We start from the raw sequence: 26,638 nt of genomic DNA on the forward strand, positions 1-26,638 counted from the left end.
AAAGTTTATGAATTTTTGTCATACTATACTATGACTGTTATGATTTTTTGACATACTAAACTATGACTAATGAATTTTTGACACGTCATACTATGACTTTTTATGAATTTTTCGACATACTACACTTGAAAAGGGGAATTAGCTCAAATGGTAGAGCGCTTGCTTAGCATGCGAGAGGTAGTGGGATCAATGCCCGCGTTCTCCAGAAGATGTTAGATTCTATATACTATAAATTTGGACTTTTTACGACATACTACACTACCACTTTTCAAGAATATTTAGACATACTATTCTATGACTTTTTATGACATTTAATGAATATTTTGTCATACTATACTATGACTTTTATGAATTTTTGACATATTATACTATTACTTTAACATGCTATACTGTGACCTTTTATGATTTTTTATGAATACTTTGACTTATTATACTATGACTTTGTGAAATTTGTGAAGACACTGAACCCCGAGTTGCCCCCGATGCTGTGCATCAGAGTGTGAATGTGTGTGAGTGTATATCTGATGAGCAGGTGGCACCTTGTACGGCAGCCTCGGCCACAGTGTATGAATGGTGAATGGTGAATGTTCCTGTAGATGTAAAAGCGCTTTGAGTAGTCGCTAAGACTAGAAAAGCGCTATATAAATACAGCACATTTACATTTACACACTTTATGAATAAACCTCAGATACAGTGGTGTGAAAAAGTGTTTGCCCCCTTCTTCATTTCCTGTTCCTTTGCATGTTTGTCACACTTAAGTGTTTTGGAACATCAAACCAATTTAAACAATAGTTAAGGACAACACAAGTAAACACTAAATGCAATTTGTAAATGAAGGTGTTTATTATTAAAGGTGAAAAAAAATCCAAACCCTCATGGCCCTGTGTGAAAAAGTGATTGCCCCCCTTGTTAAAACATACTATAACTGTGGTTGTCCACACCTGAGTTCAATTTCTCTATCCACACCCAGGCCTGATTATTGCCACACCTGTTCACAATCAAGGCATCACTTAAATAGGAGCTGCTTGACACAGTAAGGTCCACCAGAAGATCCTTAAAAGCTACACATCATGCCGAGACCCAAAGAAATTCAGGAACAATTGAGAAAGAAAGTAATTGAGATCTATCAGTCTGGAAAGGGTTATAAAGCCATTTCCAAAGCTTTGGGAATCCAGCGAACCACAGTGAGAGCCATTATCCACAAATGGCAAAGACATGGAACAGTGGTGAACCTTCCCAGGAGTGGCCGGCCGCCCAAAATTACCCCAAGAGCGCAGCGACGACTCATCCAAGAGGTCACAAAAGACCCCACAACAACGTCCAAAGAACTGCAGGCCTCACTTGCCTCAGTTAAGGTCAGCGTTCATGCCTCCACCATCAGGAAAAGACTGGGCAAAAATGGCCTGCATGGCAGAGTTCCAAGGAGAAAACCACTGCTGAGCAAAAAGAACATCAAAGCTCGTCTCAATTTCTCCACAACACATCTTGATGATCCCCAAGACTTTTGGGACAACATTCTGTGGACCGACGAGACAAAAGTGGAACTCTTTGGAAGGTGTGTGTCCCAGTATATCTGGCGTAGAAGGAACATTGCATTTCATAAAAAGAACATTATACCAACAGTAAAATATGGTGGTGATAGTGTGATGGTCTGGGGCTGCTTTGCTGCTTCAGGACCTGGAAGACTTGCCGTGATAAAAGGAACTATGAAGTCTGCTGTCTACCAAGAGATCCTGAAGGAGAATGTCCGGCCATCTGTTCGTGTACTCAAGCTGAAACGAACTTGGGTTCTGCAGCAGGACAATGATCCTAAACACACCAGCAAGTCCACCACCGAATGGCTGAAGAAAAACAAAATGAAGACTTTGGAGTGGCCTAGCCAAAGTCCTGACCTGAATCCTATTGAGATGTTGTGGTATGACCTTAAAAAGGCCGTTCATGCTCAAAAAACCCTCTAATGTAACTGAATTAGGACAATTCTGCAAAGATGAGTGGGCCAAAATTCCTCCAGGACGCTGTAAAAGCCTCATTGCACGTTATCGCAAACGCTTGGTTGCAGTTGTTGCTGCTAAGGGTGGCCCAACCAGTTATTAGGTTTAGGGGGCCATCACTTTTCACACAGGGCCATGATGGTTTGGATTTTTTTCACCTTTAATAATAAACGCCTTCATTTACAAATTGCATTTTGTGTTTACTTGTGTTGTCCTGACTATTGTTTAAATTGGTTTGATGTTCCGAAACACTTAAGTGTGACAAACATGCAAAGGAACAGGAAATGAGGAAGGGGGCAAACACTTTTTCACACCACTGTATCTGTTATTTACACCTATGTATCATGTGAGCTGACTCTCCTCGGCATCATGGCCTATGATAGACTTGTTGCTATTTGCCAGCCTTTACACTATCACAGTAAAATGACATTTAAGATGGTAACACAGCTTGTAATTTTTGCCGTGCTCTACCCTGTATTTGGTGTGGGTTTCATGCTCTATCTTACTGTCCGATTACCGCTGTGTGGCAATAAACTGCACAGAATTTTCTGTTCCAACTGGCCTGTGGTTCAGCTTTCCTGTGTGGACATAACTGAACAACATAGTAGGTCAGTTCTTGTGGTGACAATCATCTTCATCCCTCTCTCCTTTGTCCTGTACACCTATCTCCGTATCCTTCTTGTCTGCAGGAGAAGCTCGTCTGATTTCAGAGGAAAGGCGTTCCAGACCTGCCTGCCTCACATCATCACATTCACCACCTATTCTCTTTCTGTCTTCTGTGAGCTGTCATTGACTCGATTTGAGGTTGATAAAAAGAATCCTATCATCACAGTTGTTTTATCTTTACAGTATTTGATGATCCCCCCATTAATAACCCTCTAGTTTACGGCCTGAGTCTGCCTCAAATCAAAGGAGGGATTGTTAGATTTTTTAAGAAGATTCCTGCTGAAAAGATGTAAAACGTAAAATGGACATATAGCAAACCATATATTGCAAAAATACAAAATATGCTTCTAATGCGGCTCTAATACGTGAAATGTATTTGTCCAGTTATCTTGTTTCATTTAATTTATTTATCTCGAAGGATTAGTTTGAGAAGGAGCAGGTGGAAGCAATTTGAAATGACCCCTATGTCACAAAATCATCTCATAGCAAAGTAAAAAGATATGCAAATTCTTATACAACAATACCTTTGCATTACATTTCCATTCCTATGTTTCGATTTCTTTTCTGTACTGGTCCAGTAATGATTTTTATAATCCTTTTTTCAACTAAATGGTATTATGGCTCTTTTTGATGTCATTGTTCAGTCCATCCCATAATCTCACCCCACAAACTGAAACACACGTGCTTTTAACAGTAGTTCATAATGTCCTCTTAGATGATGTCCCCGGCTCTTTCCTTCAACATTGGGCGCATGTTACATGATCAATTATTTTCTTTAACTTTACACATAAATTGTGCAGTTTTGAATGTAACAATGTCCATAAATATCAACAAATGTGAATTAAAAACAGATGATTAGTATGCTCATGTATGTGATTTATTATCCTGATTGCTCTTTATTGCAATGTGCAAATATTTTTCTAGGTACAGTATTTCCCCAAACTCCCACACAATATAACAAATATTGTAAAAAGTGTGCAGTACAGAGTATGTAATGTATTTTGGATCAATATGTAGTTATTAGTTAGTATACTCCTGGCCATCTTCATACAGATATTTAATAAGGGGCTTCCAGAACAGTTTGGATTCAAGTTCAACCCCCAGAAATGTAATTTCATAGACTCTTTTGATTGTTTTTTTTATCAATTACTAATTAACATCTGTATTTGTAGTATGATTTCCAAATATAATGCATTTAGTTTTGTTTAAAGTTAAGTTTAAGTTTAAAAATAACTTATTGAAATCAAAACAGAGTTTTAATTTATTAATTTTGCAAGTTATCCTCACAACAAAATGCTCTTACATACATTTTAAGGGGGGGCTTTTTAAACTCACATTGTGGGTGTGGATTAGTCTCAACTGTTCATTACAGTAAGTGTTAAAGCACGTCTTAGAATATTAAACATCGCTTTTTCAGGCCGATTGGATACCAATAAAACTTGGGCCATTGATACCATAACCTAGAACTGTGGTTTCCAAAACTTTTTTATATCCAGTGAAGGACACCCAAACTGACACTCATTCGGCCAGGGGACCCCATTTGACAGAATAGGTGAATTAAATCCATGATTAAAATAGTAATACATTCTGATCATGGTGTAACTAATGGATTGGATTATAGTGAAAATAGTAATTCTCCCTTTTGCTGGGGACCCCATAGACCCCCTCAGGAACCCCTTTAGAACCCCAGACCCCACTTTGGGAACCACTGACCTAGATCAAACTACAATTGATAGGATTTTAGGTGTGTTTGATTGGAAGGGTCGCCTCCCTACGCCTGCGGGTGCTGGGGGGGAAAACTCTGACTGTTGTTTGTGCTTATGCACCAAACAAGAGTTCGGAGTATTCTGCCTTCTTGGAGACCTTGAATGGAGTCCTGTATGGGGCTCCAGTAGGGGACTCCATAGTTCTGCTGGGGGACTTCAACGCACACGTGGGCAATGATGGAGATACTTGGAGAGGCGTGATTGGGAGGATGGCCTCCCTGATCTAAACCAGAGTGGTTGTCTGTTGTTGGACTTCTGTGCTAGTCATGAATTGTCCATAACAAATACCATGTTCAAACATAGGGTGCTCATAAGTGTACGTGGTACCAGAGCACCCTAGGCCGAAGATCAATGATTGATTTTATAAATGTTTTCATCTGATCTGAGGCCGTATGTTTTGGACACTTGGGTGTAGAGAGGGGCGGAGCGGTCATCTGATCACCATCTGGTGGTGAGTTGGGTCAGGGGATGGGGGAGGACTCTGGACAGACCTGGTAAGCCCAAATGGGTGGTACGGGTAAATGGGAACATCTGGAGGAGGCCCCTGTCCAACAGACTTTCAACTTGCACCTCCGGCGGAGCTTTTTGTACATCCCTGTGGAGGCTGGGGACATTGTTCAACGTTCAAAGTTTCCATTGTTGAAGCTGTGGATAACCCTAACCTCTTTCAAGTAACATTGTCCACCACGGACAAGACAAATATTTAAAGATTGGCAATGACTGTAGTTAATTAAATAGTTTAGGTCATTTTATTATGTCTTTTTCCATTAGCTTTCCACATATCTACTAATACCACTCAGATCATACTTCCTTTCTCAATGCTCCATAAAGAAGCAAAGAACGATCATCAATGACAGAGAGCAGATGAAGTGAAGACTGAGGGGGGGGAACTGCATCTCATTCACTGCAGAGTGATTGTCACTCAGGGTTCAGAGGGACAGAAGCTAATCGTTACGTGCTCCAGATGACTCTGAGGTGAGAAAATCTATTTAGATCTTTAAGAAGACCGATATGTAGATTGAATTAGATTTTCAGTCTCTGTTGTCTCAATACTTCAGTGTCAGCATACTATTCTCTACAGTAAACGCTCCAGTCCTTTCTTTGAATTAATACTGGTTCTTAACATGCTCCCACTGGCTCAGATTATGGAAAACAACAAAATAAATTACCATAGTTATGCGGACGACACACAAATTTACATAACCTGATCGCCAGGGGACTATAGTCCAGTACAAAAACTGACTAAGTGTATTGAACAAATTAACGTCCGGATGTGCCAGAACTTTCTGAAATTAAATGAAGGAAAAACTGAGGTAGTTGTTTTGGAGCAAAAGAGGAACGATTAAAAGTCTGCGCTCAGCTTCAAACAACAATGTTAAAAACAACAGACAAAGCCAGAAATCTTGGTGTAGTCATGGACTCAGACCTGAACTTTAACAGCTACATTAAGACAATTACAAAGTCAGCCTACTATCACCTTAAGAATATATCAAGGGTTAAAGGACTTATGTGTCAACAGGATTTGGAAAGACTTGTCCATGCTTTCATCTTCAGTAGACTTGACTACTGTTACGGGGTCTTTACAGGTCTCCCTAAAAAATCAATCAGACAGCTGCAGCTGATTCAGAACGCTGAAGGCTGAAGACCTTTCTTTTTTATGTTGCCTTTCTTTAAATGGTTGTTAATTTCTTTAATGTTTGATTTCGTATACTGCACTCTAACTTTTATTCTTGTGTTTTATCTGATTTTATTTTTAACTGTTTATTCTTGTGTTTGATCTATTTTTATTTTTTAACTCTTTTTTAACTGTTTTTGTGTAAAGCACTTTGAATTGCCCTATGGCTGAAAAGTGCTATACAAATAAAGCTTCCTTGCCTTGCCTTAAATAGGTTATCACTATTAGTGCAAATCGGTATTTCTCTGCTTTTTAGGTTGTCGTGGCCGAGTGGTTAAGGCGATGGACTTAAAATTCATTGGGGTTTCCCCTCGCAAGTTTGAATCCTGTGGCCGAAAACGAAAGCCATAATTTAATGGTGGTCACACATCCCTTCATAACCAATGGCAGATGTACCTTCACGGACAATCTTGTAATATCTCATAGGTACTGGAAGCCACTGTTGCATCTCTGAGCATTTATTTTCAGTCTCAATGACCAGATGTGTTGCAACATTTGCAGTGAATGTTATATTGTCCAGCAATGGTGGTATAGTGGTGAGCATAGCTGCCTTCCAAGCAGTTGATATGACTTTGATTCCAAGCAGGTATTATGGTAGAGTCTTTAAAAGAGCTGCAAAAGATATTACCTCCTGTGGTAATCTGACTGGTAGGGTTATAGAACGTAGTGGTAGACTAAGGCTGAATCCCATTCCTTCCCCTTACCCCTACCCCTTGGCCCTTACCCCTACCCCTTGGCCCTTGAAACCAAGGGGTAGGGGTAAGGGGTGAAAACATACCCCTATGAATTGGGACACCACTTGGTGACATCACCATACAGTATTGATCACAAACTTCCAAGATGCCGTCTAGGTCTGTTGATTGTGTGGGTTTGGACAACAGTGTGTGTTATATATTTTATAGTTATTTTAGGTTCACTTTGGTAGTGCAGAGTACTTATCTGTGTAGTACTTAGGTCTGTTTGCAATACAAATGTGTATACACATGCATCATGTGTACATATACATACATATACATGGTGTGTTGTATATCTGTTTCAGTTATCACCGTTTGAATGTCATTGATGTTCACAAAAACATTTTGACAAAAATCTGTCTTTATTGGTGATAAATTGAACATAACAGGCAAAAACGTTACATAAAATAATGTTACAGAACCATTGTCAACTATTAGAACCATAACTAACATGTCGCACACAATAAAAGGCACTCATATGTGTAAAACTAAAAAAATACACACAAGACCACAAACAAACTACACACACACTACACTGTTGTAACTACAGCTGCTCTGATATTCCAGACCAGTCTGGAGCCTTTTGGCCAGTAACCCCCCCCCCTCACATATCATCAGTGTCCCATATCAAAACCAACAACAATATAACAAGTGCATGAACAATGAACAGGAATTAATTACAGATTATTACAATAATAGTAGGCTACCAATGCAATAATGAATGGGTACAGCATGAACATATGAATTAGGAAACGTCTGCGTTTTCAGCCCCAACCTGGATCAGCTGCTGTGTCCTCCTGTGTCCTCCTGTGTGATACAGGGCGGTATATGTTAAGCACGTAGCGATGTATCATAGACCGTTAATATATATCTAGCTATACAATCTATGCGATCTATACAGTCCATTCAAGGCAGAAATATGTGGGACTGTTCAACGTTAGCGTTAGCGATTAGCGTTAGCATTGCAAGCTAGCGATTTTTAAAAAGTTTCAGTTAGGAACATGGTTGCAAGTATACATGTACAGGACTGCATAGACCACAAAACAAGACTGTCGTAACTTTTTAATCAATTATTTAAGCCGAAAGTACTTACATTCATGTGTCTCTCTGGTCGATGCAGCAGCAACACACTGCCTTTGTGTTTTCTAGTGAGGTCGCGTCCACACTAGGTCCCAAGGGGTATACAGCCCTTGATCTATGCCCTACCCCTAGCTCTTAATACGTATTGGACCGGCACTAGGTGCCGCGTGAACGCGCAAAAGCTAGGGGAAGGGTAAGGGGAAGGAATGGGATTCAGCCTAAGACCTCCTGTGACACTAACTAAGCGGTATGCTCTCTCTTTTATACCTCAGACTATAAGACAGCACAACAAGCACTTTAAATGTACATGTTTTACGGTATGTATGTACTTGTAGTGCAGTATATTTATTGTTTTATGCTCCAGTATTTAGGTGGAACCATTTCATTTCAGAAACTGATGCTTTCTTAAACATCAACAGACAGGAAATAGATACAATCATAGTCATTAGCAGAGGATGGTTTCGATCCATCGACCTCTGGGTTATGGGCCCAGCACGCTTCCGCTGCGCCACTCTGCTCTGGATTCTCTACCCAGGTCTGTGATTCACATTTTGATGGAAGGTGGCAACCAAGGTTCCAGCCGCTCTCGGGTTGTAAAGTTAAACATTTGGTAGACCTAGCAACTATCTTTTATGTGAGCTTCCTGATTACTCACACATTGATTATTCACATGTAACACTTGTGATTTTCTGGTGTTTTAAAAACAGGGCATTGTGAGTAAAGATATAAACATCAGTAAGGACCAACCAACTTGCCTCGTATCATTTTAGTTTGGACACCCAGTGAGGCTTACCGCGATGGTTTGGACTGGGTCGACTAGGGTTTTGGCTACTCTTGTAATTGTCAGCCCAAACATATCGGCGTTCATGGAGACATGGAAGAAAGTCACTAGGGTGGAAATTTGCTTGACAAAGGCCATACATTGCGCGGGATGTTAATGGCATCTTATTGATCTTGTACCCCAACGTGCAATACAGACTAAATCCCATGGTGGGAGTCAAGATCCACCAATGTTTCTGTCCACAATGTCCACCTGAATCCAGAAATGTCCCTGCCAGATGGGAAATAGACTGACGATTGAGTCAACATTGAGCATTTATCTTCAAAATGTCCAACTGAGTCTACAAGTATACCTGCCAGATGGGAAATAAACTGATAGCTGTCTTCATGGTCTGAACGTGTCAAATATTGCCAGCCAATGCCCATTGAGTCCAGGTGTGTCCGTTTTGGTTCCTGATCCATGCTATGACCCCAAGAGTGCACAATTTTCAATTGAAAGCTGTGGGGAAAGGGGGTTTCAAAGCTAATAGACCATTCAACAAGCAATTCTGATGCATTATACTGGCCCATTCAGGATGAGCACTGTATACTCTGACTGCAGCAACACAAGTTCAAATTTCAGTGATACCTAATTTTTATGGTGATTACGAGACTGAATGCAAAGTGATCTGTTTAATGGGTAGCATAAGGAATTGGGTGGACATGATGATGGGAGGCAAATTGAGGTAATCTCTGTAACAACAAGGTGCTGCTGGGATTTAAACCCAGGATCTCCTGTTTACTAGACAGGCACTTTAACCAACTAAGCCACAGCACCTCCATTAGTAGGTATAATGTTAAGTCTTAATTTCTCTTTTACCTAGAATAAGCTAAACATACAGTATACTGACTGGCAGTATTGGGAGTAACGTGTTACAAAAGTAACGCAAATAAAGTCATGTATTCCTTTTTGCTTTAACACAGTAATATAACGTATTACCAATTACATTTCATTAATATTATACTTGTTTAAACAACAAGAAACACAAACATTAAACTAGAGCCAGTGAAGCTCAGTCCACCAGGTGGACCAGTCACCATTTGAACCAGACTGGGGTGGACGCTTCAGGGCCCAGCACTCTTCCAGATCGTTGAGAAGCTCTAGCAGCTGGGTGTGCTGCAATACAAAAATGAGAAATTGGTGACCAGGTCAAGATGCCTCGTGGGGCCTCCCTAGGGAGGTGGTCCAGGCACGTCCACCTGGGAGTAGGTCTTGGGTAAGACCCAGGATTAGGTGGAGGGATTATATCTCCAACCTGGCCTGGGAACGCCTCGAGATCACCCAGTTGCTCTGAAAAGGGAAGTTTGGGGTCCCCTGCTGGAGCTGCTTGACAAAGATGGATGGTTGGAACCCTGTTCCCTAGCTCATTGTAATCTTACATGACAGGCAAACCTGTCGGAGGCGCTGTAGCTTAGTGGTTAAAGCACCTGTCTTGTAAACAGGAGATCCTGGGTCCAAAACCCAGCAGTGCCTCCTTATCAGTTACTAATTATGTTATCTGCCTTACAAAGAGTGAATACATTTGTTATTTATTTTTGCTATAGTGCTTAGCAAGCATTATTTAATTTTGCCCAGTTGTGGCCTGTTGATGGGTAATAAATATATAAAGGGAAATGGATTAGACCCATTTTTTAATGCTTTTAAACCTTGTTTTGTTGGGGCTGAACGTGGGCCCGGTGTACACCATGACCCTGTGACATCACTGTTGGGTGGGGTTTTAGGTGCGTGTGATGCTGACTGAGGTCAGAGGTGAAATAAACATGAACTTTACCGGCCAAGGCACTTTGGGCGCTGACTGCCTGATTTTAACGTCTTCGATGCTTCTGGAATGAAAATTAATAAATTAATTATTTGATATTAGTTGACTATATCGGAATATGCATCTGAAGGAAGAATCACCGGGTTGTCATGGATCTAAGATGAGGGAGCCAACTCGTAGGGATCTGCACCGCCAATAAACTGTAATTTCTCGAAATATCATCCTTCCCTATATGCCTTTGCATCTTAGATGTTTTTCTGTTGTTAAGACATGGCTACATTCACATAAAGTATCCAAAGTGCATAATACTCCACTGTACTCTGTTCAGTTGTTTGCACCGAGTGCCTCCAATATAGCCGTGCATCCGGGTTACTGCCCAGAACATGACATGAGTGAAAACCCTCCATGGCTCCAGTAGAGGTGCTGTGGCTTAGTTGGTTAAAGTGCCTGTCTAGTAAACAGGAGATCCTGGGTTCAAATCCCAGCATTACCTTGTTGTTGCAGAGATTACCTCTATTCGCATTTCATGTATTGCCAGCCAGCATTTGGGCTCATCAGAAGATGATTGTCTCTGCTTTCTGGTAATCTATGGCCGTAGGACTACTATGCTGGTCTCCACCCTGTAAAGCTCCTACGCAGTAACATTGATGAGTTCCCTCCAAATGTTAAACTTGTCCGCATCTGGAACTGGAGAACTATGCTGTGGAAGCAACTGCGCAGAAGATCAACGTCCGGAGTTCTGATACCTCTTCCTCAGCTGAGGTGGTCGGTTTCACGGGCCAGCTGTCTGAAGCGTGGAGCAGGAATGGAGGGTCTTGACTCCAACTATTTGGCTCTGTGAGATCACTTAATGTCTTTCCTCTTGTGATGTCATCTGAAGGATTCCTCGCTGAATCCACATAACGCCACACTCAGAGGACAAAGAGCGCATCAATCCTATCAAGTAGCCAGTCAGCAGAAGAGGTAGAAGTACCTGGCAGGTCTCTCCCTTCAGCAGTTTGAGAACGCCAGCCCACTCCTTCTCATTGGTGCCGTACTGTTGAAAGTCGGTGTGCAAATGTGTGCTGATGTTTGTGTGACCCTTGCAAGCGACTTATCTTATCACCCACCCCCCCCCAAGCTACACCATCACAACAACAGCAAAAAAACAATATCCCCAATATTGAACCTACACCTCCGGTGGAAACTGTGACCTGAACGCAGCACCTTGGACCGCTCAGCCATCCTGACTGAATATTCCAACGTGTAGTAGGATCTCTCACAGAAATAATAATATGGTAAGTCAACTATGTCATGATACAGTGGTGTGAAAAAGTGTTTGCCCCCTTCTTCATTTCCTGTTCCTTTGCATGTTTGTCACACTTAAGTGTTTCGGAACATCAAACCAATTTAAACAATAGTCAAGGACAACACAAGTAAACACAAAATGCAATTTGTAAATGAAGGTGTTTATTATTAAAGGTGAAATAAAATCCAAACCATCATGGCCCTGTGTGAAAAAGTGATTGCCCCCCTTGTTAAAACATACTATAACTGTGGTTGTCCACACCTGAGTTCAATTTCTCTAGCCACACCCAGGCCTGATTATTGCCAAACCTGTTCACAATCAAGGCATCACTTAAATAGGAGCTGCTTGACACAGTAAGGTCCACCAGAAGATCCTTAAAAGCTACACATCATGCCGAGACCCAAAGAAATTCAGGAACAATTGAGAAAGAAAGTAATTGAGATCTATCAGTCTGGAAAGGGTTATAAAACCATTTCCAAAGCTTTGGGAAACCAGCGAACCACAGTGAGAGCCATTATCCACAAATGGCGAAGACATGGAACAGTGGTGAACCTTCCCAGGAGTGGCCGGCCGCCCAAATTACCCCAAGAGCGCAGCGACGACTCATCCAAGAGGTCACAAAAGACCCCACAACAACGTCCAAAGAACTGCAGGCCTCACTTGCCTCAGTTAAGGTCAGCGTTCATGCCTCCACCATCAGGAAAAGACTGGGCAAAAATGGCCTGCATGGCAGAGTTCCAAGGAGAAAACCACTGCTGAGCAAAAAGAACATCAAAGCTCGTCTCAATTTCTCCACAACACATCTTGATGATCCCAAGACTTTTGGGACAACATTCTGTGGACCGATGAGACAAAAGTGGAACTCTTTGGAAGGTGTGTGTCCAAGTATATCTGGCGTAGAAGGAACACTGCATTTCATAAAAAGAACATTATACCAACAGTAAAATATGGTGGTGGGAGTGTGATGGTCTGGGGTTGTTTTGCTGCTTCAGGACCTGGAAGACTTGCCGTGATAAAAGGAACTATGAATTCTGCTGTCTACCAAGAGATCCTGAAGGAGAATGTCCGACCATCTGTTCGTGTACTCAAGCTGAAACGAACTTGGGTTCTGCAGCAGGACAATGATCCTAAACACACCAGCAAGTCCACCACCGAATGGCTGAAGAAAAACAAAATGAAGACTTTGGAGTGGCCTAGCCAAAGTCCTGACCTGAATCCTAATGAGATGTTGTGGTATGACCTTAAAAAGGCCGTTCATGCTCGAAAACCCTCTAATGTAACTGAATTAGGACAATTCTGCAAAAATGAGTGGGCCAAAATTCCTCCAAGGACGCTGTAAAAGCCTCATTGCACGTTATCGCAAACGCTTGGTTGCAGTTGTTGCTGCTAAGGGTGGCCCAACCAGTTATTAGGTTTAGGGGGCAATCACTTTTTCACACAGGGCCATGATGGTTTGGATTTTTTTTCACCTTTAATAATAAACACCTTCATTTACAAATTGCATTTTGTGTTTACTTGTGTTGTCCTTGACTATTGTTTAAATTGGTTTGATGTTCCGAAACACTTAAGTGTGACAAACATGCAAAGGAACAGGAAATGAGGAAGGGGGCAAACACTTTTTCACACCACTGTATCATGACATAGTTGACTTACCATATTATTATTTCTGTGAGAGATCCTACTACACGTTGGAATATTCAGTCAGGATGGCTGAGCGGTCCAAGGTGCTGCGTTCAGGTCACAGTTTCCACCGGAGGTGTAGGTTCAATATTGGGGATATTGTTTTTTTTTGCTGTTGTTGTGATGGTGTAGCTTGGGGGGGGGGTGGGTGATAAGATAAGTCGCTTGCAAGGGTTACACAAAGGGGGCAAACACTTTTTCACACCACTGTATATTAGGTACTCAGTCATCCAGGTCATAGTTATCAAAGTAAGGTTTCCCTATTGTCAGCCCAAAATATATGGGTGTTTATGGGGACATGAAAGAAAGTCACCAGTGTGGAAATGTGCTTGACAATGGCAATACATTGCGTGGGATGTGAAGGCATCTTACCGACTCTGTACCCCAATGTGCAATGCAGGCTAAATCCTGTGGTGGGAATCAAGATCCACCAATGTTTCTGTCCAAAATGTCCACCTGTGTCCAGACATGTGCTTACTTGATGGGAAATAGACTGACATTTGGGTCAACATTGTGAAAATATCTTCAATATGTTCAACTAAGTCTAAATTTGGAGCAACGTTAAGTTAACTTGAAGTACAGGTCACAGCTCAACCAGCCACCACCAACATACTGTTTTCAGTCAAACATCCAAGAATATTTTACCCGTTAGCCTAGATGTGAACAGTGTGGAGGTTGATTTTTTTAATTTCACCAGAACTCTGGCTTAAAAACAGGCTCCACCGAGACTTGAACTCGGATCACTGGATTCAAAGTCCAGAGTGCTTACCATTACACCATGGAACCACTGTTCTGAAAGGCAACATTGGTTTGCCAGGCAGCTTCTTCCATAACATTGAAGACACACAACAATTACTAACTTAAGTCATTTAGTAAGTTAAGCGTTCATACAGGATGTGGAATAAGAAAAGTCAAGAATAGGTTTTAAAGCTCTTGCCACAAACAATGAATACAGCAGTAGATAGGTCTACTGTGTACACATGGTAACTTTACATGGGTTGATAATGCAGATGCTCACAAAAGGTGCGGCTGTACTTGCATATTCAGTATCTTTGCGCAAATTAATGTCCACTATAATGTACAGAATAGCTGAGTTCAAGCTTCCCAATACCATGTCTCTGAATTAGATCTAGAAGGAAACAATTCATGTAAGAAGTGGGATTTGAATCCTAGCCTCCAGTGGAGACTGCGACCTGAACGCAGTGCCTTGGAACGCTCAGCCATCAACTAAGCCCTAGTAACCAGTTGTTTTAGGTCAACCAAAATAAAATGTTACCTGGTTGCTGACGTAGTTGATAGAGATGTGACTGGAAACGTTAATTTTTATCTGCTATCCTCATAACGAGGTAAAATGCAAACAATGGAACGGAACACATTGGGGTTCCTTGCCGGGTGAGTTAGGGAAACTTTTACAGCATAGCGGAGTATTCTGTCCACCTCCACACGCGTAGTCTTCTCTTCAAGCAAACTTACTGCCTCCTGGTCTTGTCTTGACCCGGTTACCACTTTCTCATTTTTGTATGGCAGCACATCCAGCTGCAAGAGATTCTCAACAATCTGGAAGAGCTCCATGTTGGAAGGAACAGTGGACGTCAGAAGGCACTGTTGCATCCGTAGCTGTTGCTCCACGATCCGTGCTGGGCCCTGAAACGTTCCCCCCCAGTCTGGTTCGAATGGTGACTGTTCCACCTGGTGGACCGAGCTTCACTGGCTCTATGGGGGTGAGATGTGGATGATCAGCACCAATGAGAAGGAGTGGGCTGGCGTTCTCAAACTGCTGAAGGGAGAGACCTGCCAGGTACTTATACCTCTTCTGCAAACTATCTACTGGATAGGATTGATCCGCCAAGCCTAGGCGAGCTAACCCGTTACTCCCAATACTGGCAGTCAGTACACTGTATGTTTAGCTTATACAAGGTAAAAGACAAATTAAGACTTAACAGGATAGCGACTTGTGGAGGTGCTGTGGCTTAGTTGGTTAATGTGCCTGTCTAGTAAACTGGAGATCCTGGCTTTGAATCCCAGCCGCACCCTGTTGTTGGAGAGATTACCTCTCTTAGAGTGTCATCACCTCTCGGGATGAACCTCGATAAGCGGCCACGAGGAACTCTGTGTAAACAACTGAACACAGTGCAGTATTATGCTCTTTGGATACTTTATGTGAATGTAGCCATGTACAAATAATAAATGTATTAATTTTTATTACAGCAGCATCGAAGATGTTAAAATCATGCAGTTAGCCGAAGTGCCTTGGCCGGTAAAGTTCATGCTTATTTACATCTGACCTCAGTCAGCATCACATCCACCTGAAACCCCACCCGACAGTGATGTCACAGGGTACTGGTGTACACCTGGGCCTCAATCAGCCCCAACAAAACAAGGTTTAAAAGCATTACCAAATGTGTTCAATCCACTTCCCTTTTGATATTTATTGGCCATCAACAGGTCAAAACTAGGCAAAATTAATGCTTGTTAATCACTACAGCAAAAGCAAACTCTTTGTAGTGCAGATACCGTAAGTAATAACCAGGCACTGCTGGGATTTGGACCCAGGATCTCCTGTTTACGAGGCAGGCGCTGTAACCACTAACCTACAGCGCCTGTGACAGGTTGGCCTGTCATGCCAGAATGAGCTAGTGAACAGGGTTCCATCCATCCATCTTCATCCACCAGCTCCAGCAGGGGACTAAACTGGACAAACTTCCCTTTTCCAAGAGGTTGGAGATATAATCCCTCCTTACCTCCTTCAGGCATCCTTTGCAGATGCCTGAACCACCTGGTGGACTGAGATTCACTGGCTCTAGGGGGGTGATGAGATGTGGATGATGGGCACCCATCAGAAGGAGTGGGCTGGCGTTCTCAAACTGCTGAAGGAAGAGACCTGCCAGGTAGTTCTACATCTTCTGCAGACTGGCTACTGGATAGGATTGATCCGCCAAGCCTACGCGAGCTGCTGTGAAGGCTTTGTCAATGCGGAAACTCTTCTTGGGCTGAGGGACAGGGGAGACATGGAATGACAGCTCCAGCACTTGTTTTTAACAAGCCAGGACAAGGTGGAGAGATTTTATCTCCAACCTGGCCTGGGAACGCCTCAGGATCCCCCAGTCGCTCGGAAAAGGGAAGTTTGACCAGTCCCTTGCTGGAGCTGGTTGACAAAGATGGATGGATGGAACCCTTTTCACTAGCTCATTGGATATTTAAATTATATAGGTTAAAAGTACTCAAGGAGGTGTTGTGTGCCTCTCCGGGAACCATCACCTTATCGTGGTGGAGAGGTTTGTGTGTCCCTATGAACCTGAGGGCTGTGTTGTCTAGAGCTTTGTGCTCCTGGTAGGGTCTCACATGGCAAAGTGGTCTCAGGCGAGGGGCCAGACAAAGAATGGTTCAAAAATCCTATGATAAAACGAGGAAGAGATCGAGGAACCCTGACCGGAGGAAGCCCGGGGCCCCGGTCTGGTGCCAGGCCCAGACGGATGGCTCGTCATTGAGCACCTGGTGGCCGGATTTGCCACGGAGCCCGGTCGGGCACAGCCCAAAAAGCTATGTGGCTTCTCTCTCTCCATCCCATGGGCCCACCACCTGTGGGAGGAACCAGTGGGGTTGGGTGCGCTGTCACATGGGTGGCAGCGAAGGTCAGGGGCTTTGACAGACCAGACCCGTGAAATGTCACCTCTCTGTAGCGGAAGGAGCCGAAACTTGTGCGGGAGGTGGATTGCTACCAGTTAGATCTGGTGGGGCTTACCTCTACGCACAGTCTTGGTTCTGGAACCATACTCCTGGATAGGGATTGGGCATTGAACTTGAGTGGACAATGTTCAAAGTTTCCATTCCTGAAGCTGTGGCGGAGAGCCGTGGTCTAAGGGTCTTAGGTGCCTCAAGGGGCAGTAACCCACGAACACCCTGGTGGACACCAGTGGTTAGGGAAGCCGTCCGACTGAAGAAGGAGTCTTTCCGGGATATATTATCCCAGCGGACTCCGGAGGCAGTGGCAAGGTACCGACGGGCCCAAAGGACTCCAGTTTCTGCCGTGACAGAGGCAAAGCAAGGGAGACATTCAGAGAAGACATGGAGAAGGACTTTCGGTCAGCACCAAAGTGCTTCTGAAAAACCGTTCGCCACCTCAGGAGAGAGAAAGAAGAAATCATCAAAGCTGTGTACAGTAAGGATGGGACGTTATTGACCTCAACTGAGGAGGTAATAGGGCGGTGGAAGGAGCACTTTGAGGAACTCTTAAATCCAGCTGACACGTTTTCTGTGGTAGAGGATGATGGGGTATTGTCCTCAATTTCTCTGGTGAAGGTCACTGAGGTAACCCTATCCTCTTTCAAGTAACATTGTCCACCATAAATAATACAAATATTTCAAAACTAGAAATAACTGCAGTTTACTAAATAACCTTGCACATTTGATCATGTTTATTCACATTAGTTTTCTACACATCTACTACTACCACTCTGATCATATTCCCTTCGTCAATGCTCCATAAAAAAACAATGAACGATCATCAATGACAGAGAGCATATGAAGTGAATCATTACTCTCTGTCAGCTTCTTGCTCAGAAAGGAATATCACGACTCATCATCGTGGGCAGCGAGACCAAACATTTTAGAAACACATTCCTCAAGTCAGAAACTCTAGAAATGATCCCTGAAAGTATAGTCTTGGTTAGACTGAGGGGGGGGGGGAACTGCATCTCATTCACTGCAGAGTGATTGTCACTCAGGGTTCAGAGGGACAGAAGCTAATAGTTACGTGCTCCAGATGACTCTGAGGTGAGAAAATCTATTTAGATCTTTAAGAAGACCGATATGTAGATTGAATTAGATTTTCAGTCACTGTTGTCTCAATACTTCAGTGTCAGCCTACTTATTCTCTACAATAAATGCTCCAGTCCTTTCTTTGCATTAATACTGGTTCTTAACATGCTTCCACTGGCTCAGATTATGGAAAACAACAAAGTAAGTTACCATAGTTATGCGGGCAACACACTAATTTACATAACCTTATCGCCAGGGGACTATAGTCCAATACAAAACCTGACTAAGTGTATTGAACAAATTAACGTCTGGATGTGCCAGAACTTTCTGAAATTAAATGAAGGAAAAACTGAAGTGGTTGCTTTTGGAGCAAAAGAGGAACGATTAAAAGTCTGCGCTCAGCTTCAAACAACAATGTTAAAAACAACAGACAAAGCCAGAAATCTTGGTGTAGTCATGGACGCTGACCTGAATTTTAACAGCCATATTAAGACAATAACAAAATCAGCTTATTATTACCTTAAGAATATATCAAGGGTAAAAGGACTTATGTGTCAACAGGGTTTGGAAAAACTGGTCCATGCTTTCATCTTCAGTAGACTTGACTACTGTAATGGGGTCTTTACAGGTCTCCCTAAAAAATCAATCAGACAGCTGCAGCTGATTCAGAACGCTGCTGCTCGGGTCCTCACTAAGACCAAGAGACTGGATCACATCCCTCCAGTCCTCACTAAGACCAAGAGACTGGATCACATCAGTCCAGTTCTGAAGTCTTTACACTGGCTTCCTGTACCTCAAAGAATTGATTTCAAAGTACTTTTGCTAGTTTATAAATCCCTCAATGATTTAGGGCCAAAATACATTTCTGATCTGCTACTACACTATGACCCACCCAGACCTCTCAGGTCATCTGGGACCGGTCTGCTTTCTGTCCCCAGAGTCAGAACTAAACAGGGGGAAGCATTTTAAGCTTGTTGCATATTTCATTAGCATTGTGTTGGGGGGATGGGGGCAGGTGGGCTTGACAATTCCCCATTCCCCCAATTTTACCATCACTTTTTACTGACAAAATCAAGTCTTTGTTTTGGTAAAAATATTTTTTATCAAATGTTTTCTGTTGTCAAATTATATCTGAAAGCTCAATCGTGCCGTGGAGCCGTGAAAAGACCCCAAGCCAATCTACTTGACCTTAGTAATTGCCTTTCGAGTCACTGACTGATCACATTTACGTGATAGAAAATTTCTATTGAGAAGTTTTTAATGTGGCTCGTTGGTCTAGGGGTATGATTTGCGCTTTGGGTGCGAGAGGTCCGGGGTTCAATTCCCGGACGAGCCCTGAAGGGCAGGAGCTGTTACAATCCTAATCTGTAATTCAAAATCCAGTTTAATGTTGAATTATCCCAGATTAGGAACCAGGAATCAAAATTGTAGTACAGCATGTTTGCAATTTTTCACATCCTGCTTCAACTGCACGCAACAGAAAAAACTGGGAAAAAATAAGAGGAACAATGAGCAGAACATGGCTCTTCTTCGTTCGTTGCGTCTCTTCCTGTGAGAGATTTTTTTTAAATGTTCTAATTTATTCAATCTGTTTGATCCGTAGAACATTCCGGTTAAAGCCCCGCCCATTTCAAGACAACCCGACCCACTTCCGAGTTAAATCCTGTCCGAGCACAGATACAGATACAGATAATGCTGTACTCGCTCATCCTACCAGGTACTTTAAGATCAGATGGTAAGGTCTTCAATCTTCTGAGGTATGATCCCATCCAGAACCGTGCCATAGCTGCAGTCTTAGGATTTCTGGATGGGGCCGTGGCTGCTGTTATGTGTATAGCTGTAAATCTGCTCTTCACCCGCTTCTTTGATATCTTTGATAGCAGGATCATTCTGAATCCTGTTGTAAAACCTTTGTCTTTCTTGGAGTATATCCACTCTAATACTTTCTTAAAAACACATATCTTTTGCTATGGTTAGTCCTCGCATCCAAACTACTCTGGCAGATGTAGTAGTGTTGATGTAGCCTTGGTAAATAATTAGCAGCTGGTAGATAAATCTCCCTATCAGGGAATCAAACCCCAATCTTCCATGTGACAGACGGAGGCGGTCATCCAAAGTTTCAGTAGTATAGTGGTTTTTGAGTTGGAACAAGTTGCACTATTTGAAATATGCCTTTGAGATACAAGAACCTCTTCACTTGGGACAGCCACTGACTCCTAACCCGATGGGAACAATCCTGCGCTTTCACACTTGGATGTGTTTTCAGTGACGATATGATCACCTACCTCAGGATCCCGGAGAGTTGGAAGACAGCAGGAGCTATGAGGCTAGGAAGTTGAGGTCCAGGTAATTCAATTCAATTTTATTCATTTAGTAATCAGGAAGCTCACACAAAAGATAGTTGCAAGGTCTACAAAATGTTTAACTTTGCAACCTGTAAGCTGTTGGAACCTTGGTTGCCACCTTCCATCAAAATGTGAATCACAGACTTTCCAGCCCCTGGGTAGAAATTACAGAGCAGAGTGGCGCAGCGGAAGCTTGCTGGGCCCATAACCCAGAAGTCGATGGATTGAAACCATCCTCTGCTAATTCATATGCTTTGTATCAGCAAGTATATTTCGAGTCTGTTTATGTTTAATAAAGACTCTGTTTCTGAAATGAAATGTCTCCACCTGCTGAAGAGTGAACTTAATGGCATGTGAAGTTTAGTAGTTTCATCCATAAAAATGGAAACTACAGTACTCATACCTGCTGTAACACCCATAAAAACTGGAGCATAATACAAAAAATATACTACACTACACTACATAAATACAAATGGGAAAACATGTACATTTAAAGGGCTTGTTGTCCTGTCTGATAGTCTGAGGTATGAAAGAGAGAGCATACCGCTTAGTTTGTGTGACAGGAGGTCTTAGTCTACCACTACGTTCTATAACCCTACCAGTCAGATTACCACAGGAGGTAATATCTTCTGCAGCTTTTTTAAAGACTCTACCATAATACCTGCTGGAGATGCCAGGTCCTCATACATGTAAAGCATGAGCTCTACCACTGAGCTACATCCCTTGAAGATTTTCAGATTTTTTTTACTTTTTTCTGAGATAGACTTAGACTTATCTTTATTAATCCTTTTGGGAAGCCTCCCGCAAGGAAATTGAAATATCACTGAATAAAGGAAGAAACCTGGGTAAAACATGTAATGTTAATGTTGTATATGGCTTCAAAACCTGTAAATGTAACTGCGGTGGCTGGAAATCAAACCTGGGCAAAATGCTTGCACTGCTAATGGTACAAATCATAGTCAAAAAGTAACACACCTGTTGCCTTTCTGCTGGACAATACAAAGCTCAATGCAAATCTGGTAACACAGACTGAAAATAAGTGTTAGGAGATACATTGCTGGACATGGGTTTATTCCAGTACCTATGAGGTAACACAATATTGTTCATGAAGGCATATCACTGCGATCGGCACCCGTTGCATGCCGGTTAGATTTCTGTCCGACTTAATCCCAACTTGCTCTGACGTCATGCACACGTGGGCAACGGAAATGTCACGAGAGCAAGGCGGACGCAGTTTCTTTTCACCGACTGCAAGAGCCAGGCGGACCCAGGCGGACCCAGGCGGACCCAGATTGGGTCGAACCCAGGTCCTTATAAATTCAAAGCATGCATTCGACCACTGAGTGGCATCCCCTGAAGTTTGTCTGATTTGTTTTTACTTTCTTGAAACCTGGGTGAAATATGTGGTGTTAATGTTGTATGTGGTTTCAAAACGTGGCGGTGACTGGAAATCAAACCTGGGCAAAATGCTTGCACTGTGATGGTATATATCATAGTCAAAAATTAACACACAGATGGAAAACTGCTAAAACTCTGTGTTTCATGGCTTGTTGGTCTACGGCAGGGGTCGGCAACCTGCGGCTCCAGAAAATGATTCAGTTGATACCACTAAAAGGCCAAACACGGGGGGATGTCTGTGAGGCTGTCTTGAATTGTTTAAGAGCAAGAGGAATAACCCCCCCCGGTGTCAGTGGTACAGACAGAGCACCGAGTATGACAGGCGCACACAACGGCTTTGTGGCTGTACTGCAGAAGTTGCTGGACAGGAAGTTGCTGACTTTTCACTGCATCCTGCACCAAGAAGCACTGGGCGTTTCTCAATCTGTGTTCTTCTATGGACTTGTGTTCTTGTGTTCTTGTGCAACGTCATGTTTGGTGGCCAAAGTACTGACCCAATACACAAGTTAGCATTTTGCCAAGAACAGTTAAAATCCCTGGATGTGATCTCAACACGCCCATTTTACCGAGGATACATCGGATGGTAACTTGTGTTAACTTGGCCGGGCCAGTATCCCAGCATTCAATTCGGGTGTAAAGCGCGTATGGTTTCCGGTACACAGATTTTCACAATTTACGTCTATTATTAAATCAATAAATTCATTTTTAAGATGTTTTAAGGCGAGAAATCAGCTGTGTAGATTTTGAATATAGGCAGTTCAACGAAAATTGATGGTGAATTAAAGAAGCCTTCGGAGTTTGAAAGCTCCGCAAACCCCGGCGGGCGAGCTTGCTACGCCAGCCGGGAATGACTCTCGCGAGCCAGTCAGTCAGTCAGCTCACAGACCCCTCTGGCCCCACATTTAGACAGACCCCTGCAGCAAAGCCAGGTCCACAATTTACAAAGATATTTAAAACAATTTTTACCGCTGTTATATATATCTATCCTCATCCTGGCTCTCCTCACTCGCAGGCTCCTCTTCTGCTTCTCGGTAAAGTGTTTATTTGCGAGGTGCAGTCAGGAGAAAGATGCTTTTATTGTTTTAATTTGGAGATATTCTCCTCACCCAAGAGGGAGGGAGCGGTGCATGTAAAGGTAAATGTCAGACAAAAACAAGTAGGGTTAAAATATATATTAAGGTAGTAAATATTAACAGCTAAATGTACTTAAAGTATCAAAGTAATATGTGACACGGAGGCCACTTGAAGAGATACCTGCTGCTGTACTAATGCTGATCTTCAGCTCATTAGATGGTCAGTTAGCTCCATCTAGTGGACAGATAGTAGAACTCCATCATCTGATGAAACTCAGTACACAGAGACCTCAAACTGTCTGACAACAACAGGAAGGTGACAAATGTGGAGGAGGATCAGTCATATCCTGAACATCCAGACAGATTTGACATCTGGCCTCAGCTGCTGTGTAGAGATGGTCTGACTGGTCGCTGTTACTGGGAGGTCGAGAGGAGAGGAGAGGTTGAGATATCAGTGAGTTACAGAGGAATCAGAAGGAAAGGAGACAGTAGAGACTGTGTGTTTGGATACAATGATCATTCCTGGAGTCTGTTCTGCTCTGATGAAGATGTTTACTCTGTCTGGCACAATAAGAGAAGAACAGACCTCACTTCCTGCTCTGTCTCTAACAGAGTAGCAGTGTATGTGGACGTCCCTGCTGGCTCTCTGTCCTTCTACACAGTCTCCTCTGACTCACTGATCCACCTCCACACCTTCAACACCACATTCACTCAGCCTCTCTATCCTGGGTTTATGGTCTGGTCTGGTTCCTCAGTGTCTCTGTGTCCTCTGCAGGACTGAGAGTCTCTCCTGTGGACAGAAACACTGACTGAAGACCAGCTGCTGAAATCAAAGTTCAGTCTGTTCACCATCACACACACTCTGCACTGTGAAGCAGATGTGAGACTCAAACACAGAAACATTCATCTGATTTCATCTCTGGTTATCAACATTTGAACTGTTTGACTAAAACATTTCATGATATGTCACATCTAAAAAATAATCAACTGTTATTGGTCACTATTATGTCCTTTTATATTTTAAATCATATTGTAATATATTTAAAATGTGGAAAACAAATGTTTCTATAAACAATCATCATATAGTCTAATGTTTCTAAATGCTTTTAATAAAATCTATATGTTTCATCATTTGTTCATTTGATCATATCATGATTTCATTCATAAGTTGTCTCTCTTTACTGAGATTGATCCACTCCTCCCAAAAAAGTCAAAGGTATAACTACTGGGGGGGGGGGGGGGGGGCAGTAGCTCAGTCCGTAGGGAGTTGGGTCGGCTGATTTATTTGTCTGACTTGTAGAATAACGTCAATGATCGACTTGTTTTAAATGTCGGGAAATGCGGAACAACTTAATGCAAAATGAGTTCAATAAAACAAGGCCACATGCTGATTATTTGATGGATGTATTCTTCCTCGTGTCTGTGTTTCAACTCCTAATTAAAAGGTAAAGTTTCCGTCCACTAAAGGTTCAGTTGTTGTCTCTGACAGACTCAGATTATTATTCTAAGAGTCTGACAACATTATGGGATGGATCCCTACAGAGATAGACCTTTAGTTAAAGAGTAAGATCCTTTTAGTTTAACATGAAACAGCCCCGAAATCACCATCACCAAACCCACCAGACTCCATGTAAATAATCACTACTTTTAGCGTGTATACAGCAGCATATCTCCACCAGACTCCATGTAAATATTCACTATTTTAGCGTGAATAGAGCAGCATATCTCCACCAGACTCCATGTAAATAATCACTATTTTAGTGTGAATAGAGCAGCATATCTCCACCAGACTCCATGTAAATAATCCCTACTTTTAGCGTGTATAGAGCAGCATATCGCCACATTTATTTCAGCTTGAATGTGTGATACACCCTTAAGGGATAACATAATAACCAGCGTAGCGTTTAGTACGAATTTCAAATTTTATTGGTAAGCAAAATTAACGTAGCGGGGAAACAAAGAAAGCGGAACCAATGTGCGGGTATCGGTACACCACGGTGCCCAGGTGACGGACACTTTCCTCCTCTTTGGAGACGAGGATGGCGGTTTGTTTTCTCACTCTCTGATGCCGTAATTCTGCTTTCCAGGTTGGTACTCGGTAAAAATGACAACAGACGGTTTCCTTCTGCCGTGTGTATGGTGGACTGAAGCTGTGGTGGGTTAGTTATGGAGTTTATGATGTGTAAAGGCGAGCTAAAGAGCCGCGTTTGTAACCGGAAACGGGTTTTGTAAACATTAGCGCTAGCGGCTAGCTAACAGGTGTGTAGGGGTGATATCATAGACAGTTAAAGAAGTGGACCAACAGGTCCCGTTGCTCCGGACGGAGACCAGTGAAGTCTACTAGAAGCTATTTCCCGGTGATGCTGAGCGTTACTGCGCAGCCTCCAACTGAGCTTGAAGACGTAGATGTGACGTGAGCAACCTGTCTGAAAGCTGTAAGTCTTCTGGTAGCTGTGCAAGAGAAATCTCAATCATTCCCAATCAGCAGAGACGTAGAGGTAGGTATATGTTAGGAGATAACATAGGCACAGGCTAATTACTGCTAACTAACATGCTAGTTAACATTAACATAGGCACAGGCTAATTACTGCTAACTTACATGCTAGATAACATAAACATAGGCACAGGCTAATTACTGCTAACTAACATGCTAGTTAACATTAACATAGACACTGGCTAATTACTGCTAACTTACATGCTAGGTAACATAAACATAGGCACAGGCTAATTACTGCTAACTAACATGCTAGTTAACATTAACATAGGCACAGGCTAATTACTGCTAACTTACATGCTAGGTTACATAATCTTAGGCACAGGCTAATTACTGCTAACTAACATGCTAGTTAACATTAACATAGGCACAGACTAATCACTGCTAACTAACATGCTAGTTAACATAGGGTTGTGTGTGTGATTCTGGGTGCTGGTGCTTCCATTCCCTGGTAATGAGTTATTTTGTGGTTTTTAACGTATCCTGGCAGGATTGTTAATGTTAAAATGTTGTTTAACTCTTAAAGGGGAGTTCCTCCCAAAAGATGTACAGAGTATTAGAGAAGGAATGTATTATAAGTTGAACTATTGTCCCCAGGTGTATGATGGCTCATGTTTTGACTCTGAAGTCGTTTGAATATTTATTTCCATATTTATTTCCATTTATTTACGAGGACGGCGGTTTGTTCTCTCACTCACTGACTCCGTGATTCTGCTTTCCAGGGTTTCTCCTCTGAGAGTTAAGTAGTGAACCCCAATCAAGAAAAATCATTGGTTACCACGGTTACTCAATTTGAAACCCCCCCTTGGGGCAGACGTCAAGCTGGCGACCGGAGCAGGAAAGGAGGAGGAAGAGGAGGAGGAGCCTGCAGCAGTGAAGGAGGAAGAGGAGGAGGAGTCTGTAGCAGTGAAGCAGGAAGAGGAGGAGGAGGAGCCTGTAGCAGTGAAGGAGGAAGAGGAGGAGGAGTCTGTAGCAGTGAAGGAGGAAGATGAGGAGGAAGAGCCTGTAGCAGTGAAGGAGGAAGAGGAGGAGGAGTCTATAGTAGTGAAGGAGGAAGATGAGGAGGAGGAGCCTGTAGCAGTGAAGGAGGAAGAGGAGGAGGAGGAGCCTG

General features: G+C 42.6%; 8 non-coding genes across 8 annotated transcripts; 3 read left to right on the forward strand and 5 right to left on the reverse strand.

Annotated features, from left to right (window-relative positions):
- Positions 1-8,358: 8,358 nt before the first annotated feature.
- On the reverse strand, positions 8,359-8,430 carry trnam-cau (transfer RNA methionine (anticodon CAU)). Its single transcript has one exon. It is a non-coding gene; the product is annotated as a tRNA-Met (tRNA).
- A 1,005-nt stretch (positions 8,431-9,435) lies between these two features.
- On the reverse strand, positions 9,436-9,509 carry trnat-agu (transfer RNA threonine (anticodon AGU)). Its single transcript has one exon. It is a non-coding gene; the product is annotated as a tRNA-Thr (tRNA).
- A 623-nt stretch (positions 9,510-10,132) lies between these two features.
- On the forward strand, positions 10,133-10,205 carry trnat-ugu (transfer RNA threonine (anticodon UGU)). Its single transcript has one exon. It is a non-coding gene; the product is annotated as a tRNA-Thr (tRNA).
- Positions 10,206-10,910: 705 nt separating this feature from the next.
- trnat-agu (transfer RNA threonine (anticodon AGU)) lies at positions 10,911-10,984 on the forward strand. Its single transcript has one exon. It is a non-coding gene; the product is annotated as a tRNA-Thr (tRNA).
- A 3,189-nt stretch (positions 10,985-14,173) lies between these two features.
- Positions 14,174-14,245, reverse strand: trnaq-uug (transfer RNA glutamine (anticodon UUG)). The gene has a single exon. It is a non-coding gene; the product is annotated as a tRNA-Gln (tRNA).
- Positions 14,246-15,987: 1,742 nt separating this feature from the next.
- trnat-cgu (transfer RNA threonine (anticodon CGU)) lies at positions 15,988-16,060 on the reverse strand. The gene has a single exon. It is a non-coding gene; the product is annotated as a tRNA-Thr (tRNA).
- Positions 16,061-17,907: 1,847 nt separating this feature from the next.
- LOC116674538 (small nucleolar RNA U3) lies at positions 17,908-18,123 on the reverse strand. Its single transcript, XR_004328123.1, has one exon. It is a non-coding gene; the product is annotated as a small nucleolar RNA U3 (small nucleolar RNA).
- Positions 18,124-19,481: 1,358 nt separating this feature from the next.
- Positions 19,482-19,553, forward strand: trnap-ugg (transfer RNA proline (anticodon UGG)). Its single transcript has one exon. It is a non-coding gene; the product is annotated as a tRNA-Pro (tRNA).
- Positions 19,554-26,638: the final 7,085 nt, after the last annotated feature.

Source organism: Etheostoma spectabile, unplaced genomic scaffold, assembly GCF_008692095.1.
Source record: "Etheostoma spectabile isolate EspeVRDwgs_2016 unplaced genomic scaffold, UIUC_Espe_1.0 scaffold00000662, whole genome shotgun sequence".
In the NCBI taxonomy this organism is placed as follows: Eukaryota; Metazoa; Chordata; class Actinopteri; order Perciformes; family Percidae; genus Etheostoma; species Etheostoma spectabile.